Source organism: Epinephelus fuscoguttatus, linkage group LG19 (assembly GCF_011397635.1).
Source record: "Epinephelus fuscoguttatus linkage group LG19, E.fuscoguttatus.final_Chr_v1".
NCBI lineage: Eukaryota > Metazoa > Chordata > Actinopteri > Perciformes > Serranidae > Epinephelus > Epinephelus fuscoguttatus.
Genome location: NC_064770.1, coordinates 15,838,998 through 15,852,574, shown reverse-complemented (window position 1 = coordinate 15,852,574; position 13,577 = coordinate 15,838,998). Strand labels below are relative to the sequence as shown.

Sequence of the window (13,577 nt, the reverse complement as noted above, 5' to 3'; positions counted from 1 at the left end):
ACACCACCATGGGTGGTCACATTGTTTTTAACCATATTATTGGTGTCTCATGTTTGAAAGGCTTTGGAAACACGAGGAAGTAGGCAGCAGCATGTTAAATTCTTTACTGTGGTGAAGTTTTCCTATTTAAAAGAGATGACGGCTGCCTGGCTCGGGTGTGCCGCCTGCAGTACAATGCCTCATATGTAGAATCATCCCTTTATGCCGTTCTCCCATCTTTGTAATTACACATGAGGAATGAGAGAAGACATCTGCGTGCCAGCACTTTGAGGAGAGGAGGAAGGAGACAACAAAGGGCAGAGCAGCTTCTCACAAAGGCTTTCCAATTTGCAGCTTGCAGCTGTTTCTCTTCAGAGAGCTCGTCGAACAACCGTCTTCTCTCAGCCCCGAAGTGGCTCACAATCCAAATGCTGATTTCTCAGCCGCCGCTGATTGGAGGCCAGCATTTGGCAAACGATGATTCTTTTCCTCCTTTGTTGAAAATGTGTTGACTGTGGCTGAGCCTGACTTGTCTCCTCCATTAACAGGTGTTCAGATGGAGACATGATAAGAGACAGATCATTCGGGGATGACAGTTTTCAACGTGAACATGAGTCTCTCTGCATGTGTCTTCATTTCACACTATCTAAGTATTGACACAAGTGTTGGAAACTGTGTGCGCGTGAGTGTGCACAAATATTGAGCAGTTTGAGCATTGTGTTTGCTTGTTTCCCCACATCCCCACCGCTGTGTCACCTTTGTTTAGCTGCATATGCTGTACAGGATTGAAAACCAAATGAGCCTAATGGATCCACAAGGCATGGCACTGCGACCCGTAAATTAAGTCCCACAGATGTGCTTCTGTAGATTAATCTTCACGCTCACGAGCAATTATTCTGGCAGTGACGCTGAGGCATGAGGTTGATTTGAAACAATTACAGCCCAGGTTGGGCAAAATTAGCTCGTTTATTTCACAAGGCCACTGCTGATTGAGAGTGAGGGCATTTTAAAAAGCACCTCAGGGGTAATTGGTTTTTAACATGGGCGTTGTCCTTCAGCCAACCTTTTAACCTGAGCTTGGTTACCTTGGGGTTAAATTCTTTCAGCAAATTGTCTCTCAGTTTTGCTTTCAGTTATCAAAGATATTCGTCAGTTCGTTAGTCCTATTTCGTAGCATATGTGGCTAATTAAAATTATCTTTGAATTGAATTATCTTTAAATTGCTGCTGTGTTTGTTTTTGTCTTGAGGTGTTATCTACATTATAGAATGTGAGCTAATTTATGCACTACTGCTAGGCTAACCTTCACAGCTGGAGGACTTTTATCACCACAGCTACATTCCTGTGCAATAATTCTCATGTAACTGCATTTCTGTTCCTGAAATAATATAAGAGCAGTCTCCCAGTACCCCGCTATGTATTAAAAGGTAGACAAATAAAACTTGGCCTTACAGGGAGGACTTAAAAAGAACAGGAAAGCTTTGCTTTTTTATAGCCGGCACACATTTCCATTAAGAGTTTTAATTGGCCGTAGACGCATGCCTAAAAGCGGAATTTAAATTAGGTGTGTTATAAGAAAAGTCTAAAACAAAGAACCTGGAAAGAGAGGGAATAAGGGAGGAAAGCAGTATTTTGTGAAAACCAAATTCAGGTGGAATTGGAGTAGATGATCGGCAGGCCATTTGATGGCAGGCAAAAAAAAAATATCACTGCTCTAGAAGGAAATTTACTGGCTCGTTGCAAATTGCATAGCAGGAGCTCTTTTGCATAACAATGAATGTAATAATACACAAGTAATGTACAGTACAATGCTCTCTGCAAGCAGTTTGCCAGTGTCGTTTATATAAATCAAGGGAATGTTCTCGCCTGCAATACCTACAGTAAGAATCTCACAACACATGCAGCTGTGTAAATGAATCATTAATTGCAAAGCTCTCTGCTCTCTGTGTGTGTATGTGTTGTGATACACTATTCATCTCTGATCAGAAATTCAGGAGAGGATAGTTCCTCTGCGCTCAGCACAGCTACAACTTCATTTTCGTGTCACATTCGTCACAGCCTCGTAGCCACCTTTATTTCTGCCTCTCAGTCCTCTGAGAGAGTGTTTTCATCTCTTGTTCCTCTCATCAGCTGAGAAGTTAAAATTAGAAAGCAACCTCTGTCTTGTGCTTATTTTCTCCTGTACACTGCATCCCTGTCTCTGTCTCAAAGATCCAACCAGCCCGGCTCGCCCACCATATCTAATGAATTTATAATGACTTGTCACAGTTGGCATGATGGCTGCGTGACGCTTGGTTGACCAGCCTGATATTTATTCATGTAAAAAACGATGTCGCACTTAATGCCACTTCCACAAATGACTCAATTTGCTGAGGAAATGAACCTCATCTGAGTTCCTGTCAATCCAGCAGAATTCCTAGCCCTGGGTTTTTGCATATGTGTGGGCATGGCACCGCTTTGAATTAGTTTGTATTTGTTTTTTTCACATGCCACAGCAAGATGGTTATGCTAGTTATGATAATGAAAATGGATAGGATGCCAACGTTGACTCTCTCAGACAGATGTTCAAACTGCTTGTCATATTTTACGTTTGATCATCTCCCACTGTGTTATAAAAGTTTGTTTGCACCTAGAGGGAAAGGTCCGACAGCTGTCATTATCTTCGCAAAGCAAAGGGAGGAGATTAGGAAAAGTGTGGGTGACTTATTAAAGCTGCTCACCCTAAGGCTTGAAAGCAAATAAAAATTTCTTTTCAGATTTTTTTTTCTATCTTTGCTGTTTATCGTCACATCGAATTTCTGTATACAGCTGCTGCTGCTGCTGCAGAGCAATGGCTGGCCATCGGCACCATCTGCATAGATTAATGTGTTTGATATTTCCCTTCTCCGCCTCCTTTTTTCCCTGTGTAGCATCAGGAATCAGTAGCATCTCTGTTGCCCGCCCGTAGCCGTCTGCCTCGTAGGGCTTCACAGTGGGGAAGCTGAGCAATTTGTTTCTGGATGGCTCCAGGCTTATCGTCTCAGCTTGACAGATGGGCCTTGCCTCTGCTCAAGTTGGGTTCGGTAGCAGCGCGCTGTTCGCCGCCTGCCTGACAGAACTCATTATAGACACTCCCCGGGAGAAGAAGCATCTCCACGAGGTCCTGTTACCACCGCCGGACTGCCACGACTCACGACAGAGCCAAACACCGTAGACCTAAACTGTACTGCTGGAAACTTTTCTATTTCTTTTCTGAAAAAAATTCAATTTAGGAATTATTTGTTCAAAATATTTCCTTCTTTTTTCCCTTTTATTTTGTCTTTTGTCAAAAAAGCAAATATTAAAGCTGTGGCAGGTCATCTTTTCAGCAAATATGACAAAATACATGTAACTACATCCTCACAGTAGCACATCAGTAGTGTTGTCACAATACTGGACTATCTAACTCTGATGCAGGATATTGAAAAAAATATTGATATTCAATTCCGTTTTCAATACCCTGGGGAAAACTGATATGGGCAGCAAGTTATAGTTTTTATTAAAAGATAAATGTCTTGGGTAGTAGCAGAGACTGACTGTAGTAAACATTAACCATAAGTATCGAAACCCCGTCAAATATCAGAATCAGTATGTATTGACAGATAGATATTTATGACGACACTATACACATTAGACAGATTAAAAGAATGAAATCACTCTGGCTCCCCCTAGTCCCACAGATGAAGACCGTCTCCTGTGAAAGTGAAAATGAAAGCAAGTTTTCTGTCGTCGGTCTTCTTCTGTTTTCTTGTAATGCCGTGTTGACCTGCATTAGAGACTCATCTCTTGGCTCTGGTTGGTTGTTCAAATGCAATTAGGAGCCAATTTTTTTTACAGATTATCTGCCTCATGTTCTAATGTCAGAAAGTAGTGACAGTGTTAAAAAAAAAAACTTTTTGTAATTTTTTGATGAAACAGTCAGTAAATCCCACCCCCTCCATGCCTCCATGTAAGCGAACGGGACATGGACCAAACTAAAAACTCCAAGTGCACCTCAAATACATTGGTTTCTGTCATTTTAGCTAGTTCTTATCACACTGATGTATGTTCAGTTGTTCCTATTTTAATATGTTTGGTTATAACTAGTAATTTGATAGTTAAAAAAAAAGGGGAATTGAAGTTATGACTGACAGCTGCGTGTGCCAATTGGTATGCTTGCCATCAATGATGCTGCTCACAATTTGTTGGATGGATGCTTGGGCGCTAAATCAATGCTGACGGAGATTGTTAATGTGCAGACTCTGGCTCCAAATGGCATCACCTGCACAAAATTGCAGTGGCCATATCCAGGATATTTTGGCTGCACTTCTGTACAGCGGGAGAATTAGGGACTAAGAAGTTAGGCAACAAGGACACAGGAGTTGTTGACAAAATAGTGGGTATTTATTTATCCCAAAAACGCATGAAAATTACAAGCCAAGATATTAACAATTATGCCTATATAACTGTACTCAATATAAGAACTAAACAAGGTGTTATCTGAACAAACTGACCTGTCAAAATGATTCACGAGGGAGCACATACAGTATAGTGGCTTGGCCAGACTAAATAATACACAAGGGGTAACCAAAATGGACGGCAACTACAACTAAATACAAAGCGAAACTAACTAAACCCAAATCCCCTCCGTGACATGGCAGTACATGGTCTGATGCAGTGAGTAAGCTTCAGGATTTCTCAGCCCTCAGCCATGCCTTTTGCTTTACCAGGAGGGACCTCCCCAAATAACCACAAATGTGTACACTTAAATGAAACAATGTAAGGTTTAAAGGAAATAAATAGACTGTGTGATGTGAATTGTTCATGTATGGTTGATCTTAAATGAAAGTAACCTGTGTAGATACAAACTAATGAGTTTAAAGAGTGTGGATTGGGAAAACATTGCCATGTGTGGCTGTGACCATCACAGGGAGTAATTGGAGACACGTCATCCATCTTTATATACAGTGTGTGGTGCACGAGCAGTGATTGATATGTGTTAGAGACTCTGATTGGTTGTTTTCGTTCAGGCACAGTCACTGGTACCAGATGAGCACGATTTTTGCAGAGATGATCTGCCTCATGGACTACTGTCAGGATATAGTGAGAGTTATAAAACAGAACTTTTGTTATATTTGCTAAAAAAGTTACCTACTGTAGCTTTAATGTGAAGATGTAACATTATAATAGAGACAATAGAGACAAATTACAGTTATATCAGGGTCATGTTGACTTCACATCTCTCATTGTACAGTACTTCTCATAATTCAATTTCTGTCCTATCCTTGTTGTTTGTCAATGCCACTAACAGGTAAAGGTTGATATCTCTTATAAAGCAGCGTCACCGCTGAAGCCTGAGGCAGAATACTGATCTGATTTAAGCTTCAATGTCAGGTCATATTTTATTTTTTGACTGTAAATGAGCCTCTATATACCTGTATTCACACTGTAACAGAGCCATGTGAAGCCTTAATCTGCTTTAAATCTCTCCCTAACTTCATATGTCTTCTCATTTCGTGTTCTGTGATTAATATGGCACTGAAATGATGAAGTAAATTTACCCAAGCCAGCAGCAGAGCAGAAGCCCGACTGAGTACAGGTGAGGGTTGACTGAGGTATAAACTCAACAGATTCAGTGTTTGACTTTTATAATTCCTCTACATGTGAAAAAAAGTTATGAAGTGATCTTCCTTCCTGAGAGTGCTCTATTTTCAGTCGTGGGCCAAACTGTGCTTAGCCTTGCATATAATCAGGCCACATGGAGCAATCTGCCACCTCCTGCAATCCAGGGAAAAGGAAGAGAAAGGAGGACAGAACTACGTATGAGACTTTTTTAAAGAGCAGATTATTTTAAAATAAGGTCGCAGAAAGGAAGTAACATCGCTGAGATTAAATATAATCCTCACAAGAAAAATCTTCACAACCTTATTAGAAGTTGACTCCGGTATCTCTGCTGGAAAAATCTCAGCCAACACTTTGACTCGTGTAGCTTTTTGTATCTCTGCTTGCTCTTCTCCTCTCACATGGACTAAACACAAACTAAAGAGGACAAGCCGACACTTGATTGTTCAGACGACAAACAGGGTAAAGTTGGAACTCTGTTCTGCTCAAATATTCCTTGCACATATTTACTGAATAAACTGTATCTGCCTGCTGCACACACATCGGAATAAAAACTGCCATGTGCAGCGCATGCAGTCATCAACTTACACACTCCAGTACACAATATACAGTCACAGTGCAGCCATCACAGCATGGCAAGTGACCCAGAAAAAAATATGATTCAAATAAACAACTTTAAAGGCTTTAAGGTGATGTGAGGAAACAAGAGAGGGGAGGGGAGGGAGGATGAAATGAGAGGGTTCTTTGTAGAAATTTTAAATTACATGCTATTGAGAATAGTTTACGTTTCTCTGCTGAGACAGGAAAGTGGCTTGCAGACATAAAAGTCTCCAAAAAGGTCAATTTGACTGCAAAAGCAGCCCGAATCATGCATTTGTTTGGCCACTCTCCATGTTTGCATCTGGTATTTCGAATAATGCTCCGCATCATGATGAGATCTGCAGCTGCAGAGAAACATATAATTCTTGCCTGTTTCATGCAACAGAATTGGCGTAATTGAGGGCTAATTGAAGTTCTTTAATCATCTCTGCACTGTTTCGTCTAATCAGTCCAGTAGGATCCTTAATTCTTAAACTCAGGTTTGCAGATTATCATCATATTTTAAGGAGGAGTGGAGAACAGAAGTGAGGGAGGATTAGCTGGGGAACGGAGAAGAATAAAAAGCGTCAGTCTTTAATTAAAACTGATTGTGGTTAATGTTCTCCGTCCATGCTATAATGGTTCCCACGGTGGCCCTCACACCACCTCCTGATCAAGCAGAAGCTAATTGGCTGTTAAGAGTCACTTTTCTCTCCCTCCCTCTTTGTCTCTCTCTCTCTCTGTCTCTCAGCGGAGTACATTTGGACATCCAGAGGCAGTGCAATGTCATTTCATGCCCCCGAATGGCCATGAGTCTCTAATACACCATGAGGCCAATTTACAATTTCCAGGCACAGTGCGTGGGAGACAGCCATTTGTATGCATAGCATGTCTAGGGTTATTTCATACCTTGGTCGAAAAAGAAGCCCCTGTTGGTCGGGTTATCGTAACTAAAAAGCTCCGGCTCTATATTGATGCACAGGGTTGTAGTTGCTGGCTCTTCCTGCCCTGTCAGATCCAGTCCCATCAGAGGCAGGGCAGCGGCTGCTGGGAGGTTTTCGGGGTGGCTGGGGGATGGTGAAACAGTGTGGCAACAGTGTGGCAGATGCACAATGAGCATCATCGTGTTATGAATCTGAGTGTGCATGTCAGAACTCAAGTGCATGCACATTTGGTACTGGCATATGAGGACCGCGCTAAACATCATCAAAAAAGAGAAGTTATTATGTGCACTTGGCAACTGACGAAAGAATCATCCACATGGTGTGGAGTAATTATGCTCATATTGTGCCTGCACTTAGTGCTCATCATTTCACCGGTCAGCAATTTCCCTTGCAAATTCCCTGCTCAACATATTCAAGTTTAGATGTGGAGATATTCATTATCACAGCTGGATAATCAGATCATAGGCCTCATGGCGAAGGTCTAACTGACAATCCGACTGTTACTCAGCAGGCAGTCGCAGCTGAGCGGCAGAGATGTTGTGCATAATGCCCTTAAATTCTGCAGAAATCAACAAAGACAATCGCTCTCAACCTGGTGATCCCACAATCATTTGTCTCTGCAAAGAAAGAAAAAGCACGAAACCAGAGACAAAGCCAACTCCATCTCTGGTGTATTCTTTTAAAATGTTCTTACACAAAAGATTTCATCATGCTTTCTTTTCTGCCAGGCTCTATAGGAAGCTGCATAATGAAAGCCTCTCTCTGAAATCCCTCCTCTGCTGTAGTTGTTGAAGGACTTAGCAGCAGGAGAAGTCTTGTACGTTATTTTACCTCAACAAGCAGCCTTTTGTCTTTTTACACGAATAGTCTAGCCAAAGTCATGAGCGTCCTCGGGGGTCCACAAGGGTGCATCGCTGGCAGCAGTATAGTGTCCTTGTTTTTCTGTCTCGGTGGGCCAGGAATGACAACAGAGAGTTCTGCTATACTGGAGTCTAGACCAACAACTATTCAAAGCAGGTGGCTGAAAAATAAAAACAAAATGAAGCATATTTTAGGTGAATGTTTTAAATATTTTGAGAAAATGCATATTTTGCAAGAGCCGAAAGAACGGGAAACAAACAGCCAGGTCCTGTGTTGAAGTGGTTTTTGCTAAGCCAACCATCCCCAACCTTGACCTCCTCTTTACGCTTTTGTTTGACTTTTGTTGCTCTCTAATAATGTCACTTTCCTCCTTCCTTTGCTCTTGTCATATGCTTGTTCCCACTGCAAACCTTTGTTGCTGGGCTGTTCACAGTATTTTATAATGTGGCCAATATTAGATTCTAGTGTGAACCAATCTGAATGACCCGCATGCACAAAAGAACAATAACAAAGATATCACGAGCAACACACTGTTGTACAGAAGTAAACATCATTTATAAGGTGATGTGCTGTGGAAACCATTGAATTTGTAAGTTGAGATGGAGGACAAGGAGAAAGAGAGCCAAATTTTTAATTATGGCTTTTGAGCAGCAATGGCAGCTACTTCTGTACGACGTCTGAGTGGATGTAGGGTTGGAGCCAGGATTGTGGGCAGTGGTGCCCCTAGAAATTTTTCATAGGGGAGGCCAGATGTGGCCACTGAAAATCTTGGAATGACACATGAAAACCAAACGCCATAACTATATTTCAGAAATTTGATGATGCTATTTTAGTATATAGGCTAGTTGAAAACTATGTCAATATGAGAGTCACAGAATCGCTTACTGATATACCTTGGTTACTTATTTTACAGTTAATATTACTAATCATCTGATGTTCATAGACTAATAATACCAGTACAATTAGCATTATACGTTCCAAAACAATCCTGTTTTAATATGTATCTATATACATTTTAGGCGATTCATTGTTCTTTAAATCGGCTGGGTGTTATTTTCCTTAAAAAGACAAATATACAGCTTTAATTTGAAGTACATTGATTGTAAGGAACAAAACATTTTCTGGGAACAAGCCCTCTCAAGTTTAGGGGAGACTCTTGGGTACTTACAGATATCTTAAAGTGACAGGGACCCCTTTGAAAATGGCCATACCATTTGTTTTCCTGCCAAAATTTAGTTTAAATTTGGAGCCTTATGTAGCCCCCTTTCCGAAAAGCTATGCCGACATGGTTGGCACAATAAATGCTTTAGAACAGTGGGTCATGGTCCAAAAATGGGTTGTGGGTCCATTCTGAATGGTCTGCAAGTGACTCACAAGCGTGACAAATTTGTAAAGAAAAAAAATGTAATTAATTGTTTTTAATTACAGTAAATATCCAGCACAGAGCTTTAATTTTGAAGTGCTGTTGCCTGCTGCAGAGTGAGTGACTAATGGACAATTCCTTGACAGAGACAGCAAACTAGCTCTACGACATGGCCAAACAAATGTATGATGCTGAATTTATTAGACTGTGGGACCTCAAACTAATGACTAAGGAGAAATCTGGACCTCGTGACTGGACCAGTCAGAAACCACTGCTTTAGATTGTATAGTTTCAAAGATACCGCTACTTGCTTAAAAAAAGAGCACGCAACAACTTCTTGAAGACAGTAATGTTGGCCTCCAGTTGTCTTGGCTGTGGGGCAGGACATTGTGACGTGAATGGCTTCACTCAAAAAGATAGTATCCAACATTTCAGGATGTTAGGGGTTACTTTTAACTACATCAGTCAGCGCCTATTCCGTGTTTGTATTTACTGAGTGATGCCAGTGCAGAATTGTCAATCTAGAGTGACATAAAAGTCAAATGAATGCTGATGTGACTGTTCAGAAAAAATATCAATGTTCTGAATTGGGCAAATTTTTTCCTGCGTTCTGAAGGTCATCATTTGTCACTTGAATGTAAACATATGTCATTTTGGGGCACTTGCTCCAGCTGCCAAAGCTCTTGCTCATCTTGAGAGGACGTCTTGAAATAGCACCTGTTTTAAGCAAGTTCATCCCAAGTGAAATCATGGGGCGTGTTTTGAGAGACTAGACAACAGCAGGCAGAGGGAAAAAGAAGGTGGTGATCCACTCACCCAACTCCAAGACCCTGCTGTGCCAGCATCTATCCCACATAATTACACTGGGCCACAAATAGAAAGGCAGTTTTCTCTCTCCTCCCCGACCCTCTCCTTTTCTCCTTCCTCTGCCGCTCAGCAGCACTTTGCAGGGATACGCAGAGCACGGGGGCGGGGTGGAGGTATTTAGATGTGAGAAAAGGCAATTTGTCAGAAACCTAAGGGAGCACTGGAGTGATGACAAGAGAATTACAGTAGAAGGACTAAAAGGTTGAACGGCTAATTCTGTGATAGAAGAGGATTGAGGAGGGAAAGCTCAGTATGTTTGCTTGTGTACATTTGGAATGCACTGTTTTCTCAGATGGGCAAGGAGAAAATAATTGAAAAATCAATGTTTGAATTCCACGGCTTGGATGCAACCACACAAACATACTCACATCCGAGTAGATGCGATGTGACGGTGGCTGTTGTGTAACCAAGCCCAGTGAGTCATGAGCGGGAGGAATGTGATGGTTGGAGGAGGAGGAGGCCTGCCTGGGGAAAGACTGGCGGAGACAGTCAGATCCGTTAGCAAAGTCATCTGGGAGAGAGAGAAAAAGAGGCTGGACATTTGGTTTCAGGCCTCGCCTCGACTGCCAGCGGTTGTCTGGACCCCGGACCACAAGTGAGGCATAAATAAACCCAGAGCCTTGACACAGGGCTCCGGACAGAGAGAGCATATGTGCACATAACAATGTGCGCATGCAAACACATACATATGTATACACACAGACACGCACACATTATTAAATGAGTGGAAAATGACGCGGTGTGATAGAAGGAGGTTATCAGGGGCTGCAGGCTGAAAGAAGCCATCCTTGCACACATATGAACACACAAAAACAAAAGAAATGTGCTTTAAAAAATTTATGGTGCTTTGCTTTAAAGTGTACTCCTACTGGAATCACACACAATATGTGCCAAGTGCAAAATTATACCTTTCCGTGTGTGTGTGTGTGTGTGTGTGTGTATGTGTGTGTGTGTGTGTGTGTGTGTGTGTGTGTTATGTGACTGTGTTTATATTGACTTCCCCCTTGCCCTGGGAGCTATTTGTTTTCAGAGGTGCGTAGGCAGTGATGTTTGTATGTGTTTGTGTGTGATACCGGTCTAGTACATGCAAGCCGAGCACACACACACTCCCTCGCTCGCTGCTGTACATGCCTGGATTCGGGCTGTGCCTCCGTTATCATCCAAAGAGGCAAACAGCCAGCTCCTGATTTAATAAGCTGCCTAGGGAGTCACAGAGAGGTGGGGAAGCACTATCAGCTGATAACTGTCCTCCCTGCAAGCCCAGCTTTTTTCTCTGATAGCCCTGCCAAGAGAAGACTCGGCTTCTCCTCGTTTTCTGTGTGAACGTGTATGTGTGTTGAGTATGTGAGCAATCCCCCGCCGGCTGCTGCCCACGTGTCTGTAGGCTGCGTCCATCCTTTCGCTGCATCTCCCCGGGTGTCAGACAGACAGCAGAGATGTGCCCACACATGGCAAAGGCAGGCCGGAGCCCAGCACTGAGGAGCATATGCTCAAAGCTTCAGTCTTTCAGCCCCCTCACCCACCAACTACATACACCCCGCATCATGGCTGCCAATCCTGCAAAGCTGCAGAGAGCCGTGGGCCAGACTACTGACAAATTCTCTATCTATCACTTTGTACTGTACTTCACACAAGCCATAAAGCAGAATCATCACCGTACCACAACCTTGAAGCCGATGCTAAGAAAATAAATACTACTAATACACCACAACAAAGGAAAAAAACACTACAAAATTGGAGTTTCTGTTATTTTTTGTGTTTCTGTGATGGCTTTGTAGCCATGTTTGAGCAGTCTAGGTGAATGATAAGTGGAATGGCTCGATATTTCAGTCTCTCTAGGAATTATGTTTACAGCCAGTGGAGAGGGGCGTGTGTTCATTTTGTGACGAGGCAAAAAATAAGAATGGTAGGTGCATAGTGGGCTCGGTTTTCATGTTGGAGACAGAAGACCTATGATTAAAGTTTTTCTGAACCATGGTATTTTCATAACTTTGAAAGTGTTTTATTTAATTAAGCAAATGATTAATGCACAAACTATCTGCATTGAATGTAATCCAGTTTTTAGAAAAAGTGGGTTTGTTAACAGGTTTTGATGAACCAAGATTAAGCTAGAGATTTGTGCAATATCTTGGCAGTGTTGTCATGTCTTAGCTACATTAGTGTTGAATTTTGCACTGATTTAAATGCAGTTATTTCATTTTTCCAGTCCTTGAATTTCATGCAACAAGACTGTAAATTTGATTTTAAACATTCATAAAGCCCCTTTCCCACTGGACAAATACCCCACTAACATCTGACTTTTGTATTCAATAGAAAAGGTTACAATCAGCATTCACTCCTGGGACAAATGACATGCAATAGTCATGCGTATTCTTCGTCTCCAGACCCGATCTGCTTCGATTGGCAGTGGTGGAGAAATTACACCACAGTGGACACGCTAATTTAAGCCCCTTTGCCGATGCAATGTCATGACAGACAAGTATACAGTTGGTCTGTGTCTAAGCCGCGCTCAAACATCATTAAAATAATATAGTCAGTACCACATTTGAGAGAGTGGTAAAGTATTCTATCGCCTTATAAAAAACTTGCATATATGTGCTAATATTGTTGGAAAGAGGGTATAAGACTGTTGAGTTCAGTCTTCTCTCAAAGTTTAGTTATTTTATTTCAACAACAAGATTGCTCTTCAATGACAAGAAAGTAGTACCATACACAATGCACTCCCAGCTATGAATATATTACCAGTTTTTCAGAGTGACACCAGTGTGTCTGTCTTCACCTTTTCCCTCTTTGTATCCCACCATCTGTCTCCGAAATCTTCTCCCTCCCTTTCCCTGAGAAGAAGTTTGTTTTTTGGAAAGTCTTTTCTATTTCTGATCCGCTGGTGTTATTGTAAGGTCAGTGATTGCTTTTTTTTTTTTTTTTTTTTTTTTTTCTTTTGTGGCTGTGGTGTGAGTGATCATACGTGTACAACTGCGTCACAGTGTATGTATGTGTGTTGCGGGAGGGCTCGCATGATAGGCATACTTTGGTGTGGCTACGGTGACCCGCAGCTGACACCGATGATTGATCCTGGTGCTGGGATAAGTGCCTGTGCACCGGTGAGCACACTGGTCCACTGAAACGCAGCCAAGCGGAAAATTAGAAATCTCTTCATCCCTGGTCCATTTGAAATCCGATATCTCCCATCTTCCCCTCGCACCGGCACCTTTCCTCAGCCAATAAATCAGTAATTAAATGATGTGTTTGTGTGCTTGTGTGTGTGTGTGTGTGTGTGTGTGTGTGTGTGTGTGTGTGTGTGTGTGTGTGTGTCTGTGTGTGTCTGTGTGTGCGTGTATGTACATGAGGACAGGTGGCTTGTCCTTG

At 42.0% G+C, this 13,577-nt stretch overlaps 1 protein-coding gene across 3 annotated transcripts in view; it reads left to right on the top strand.

The window, feature by feature from the left end:
* znf385c (zinc finger protein 385C) overlaps positions 1-13,577 on the top strand; it is a 203,017-nt gene that overhangs the window by 155,979 nt on the left and 33,461 nt on the right. The window lies entirely within an intron of this gene.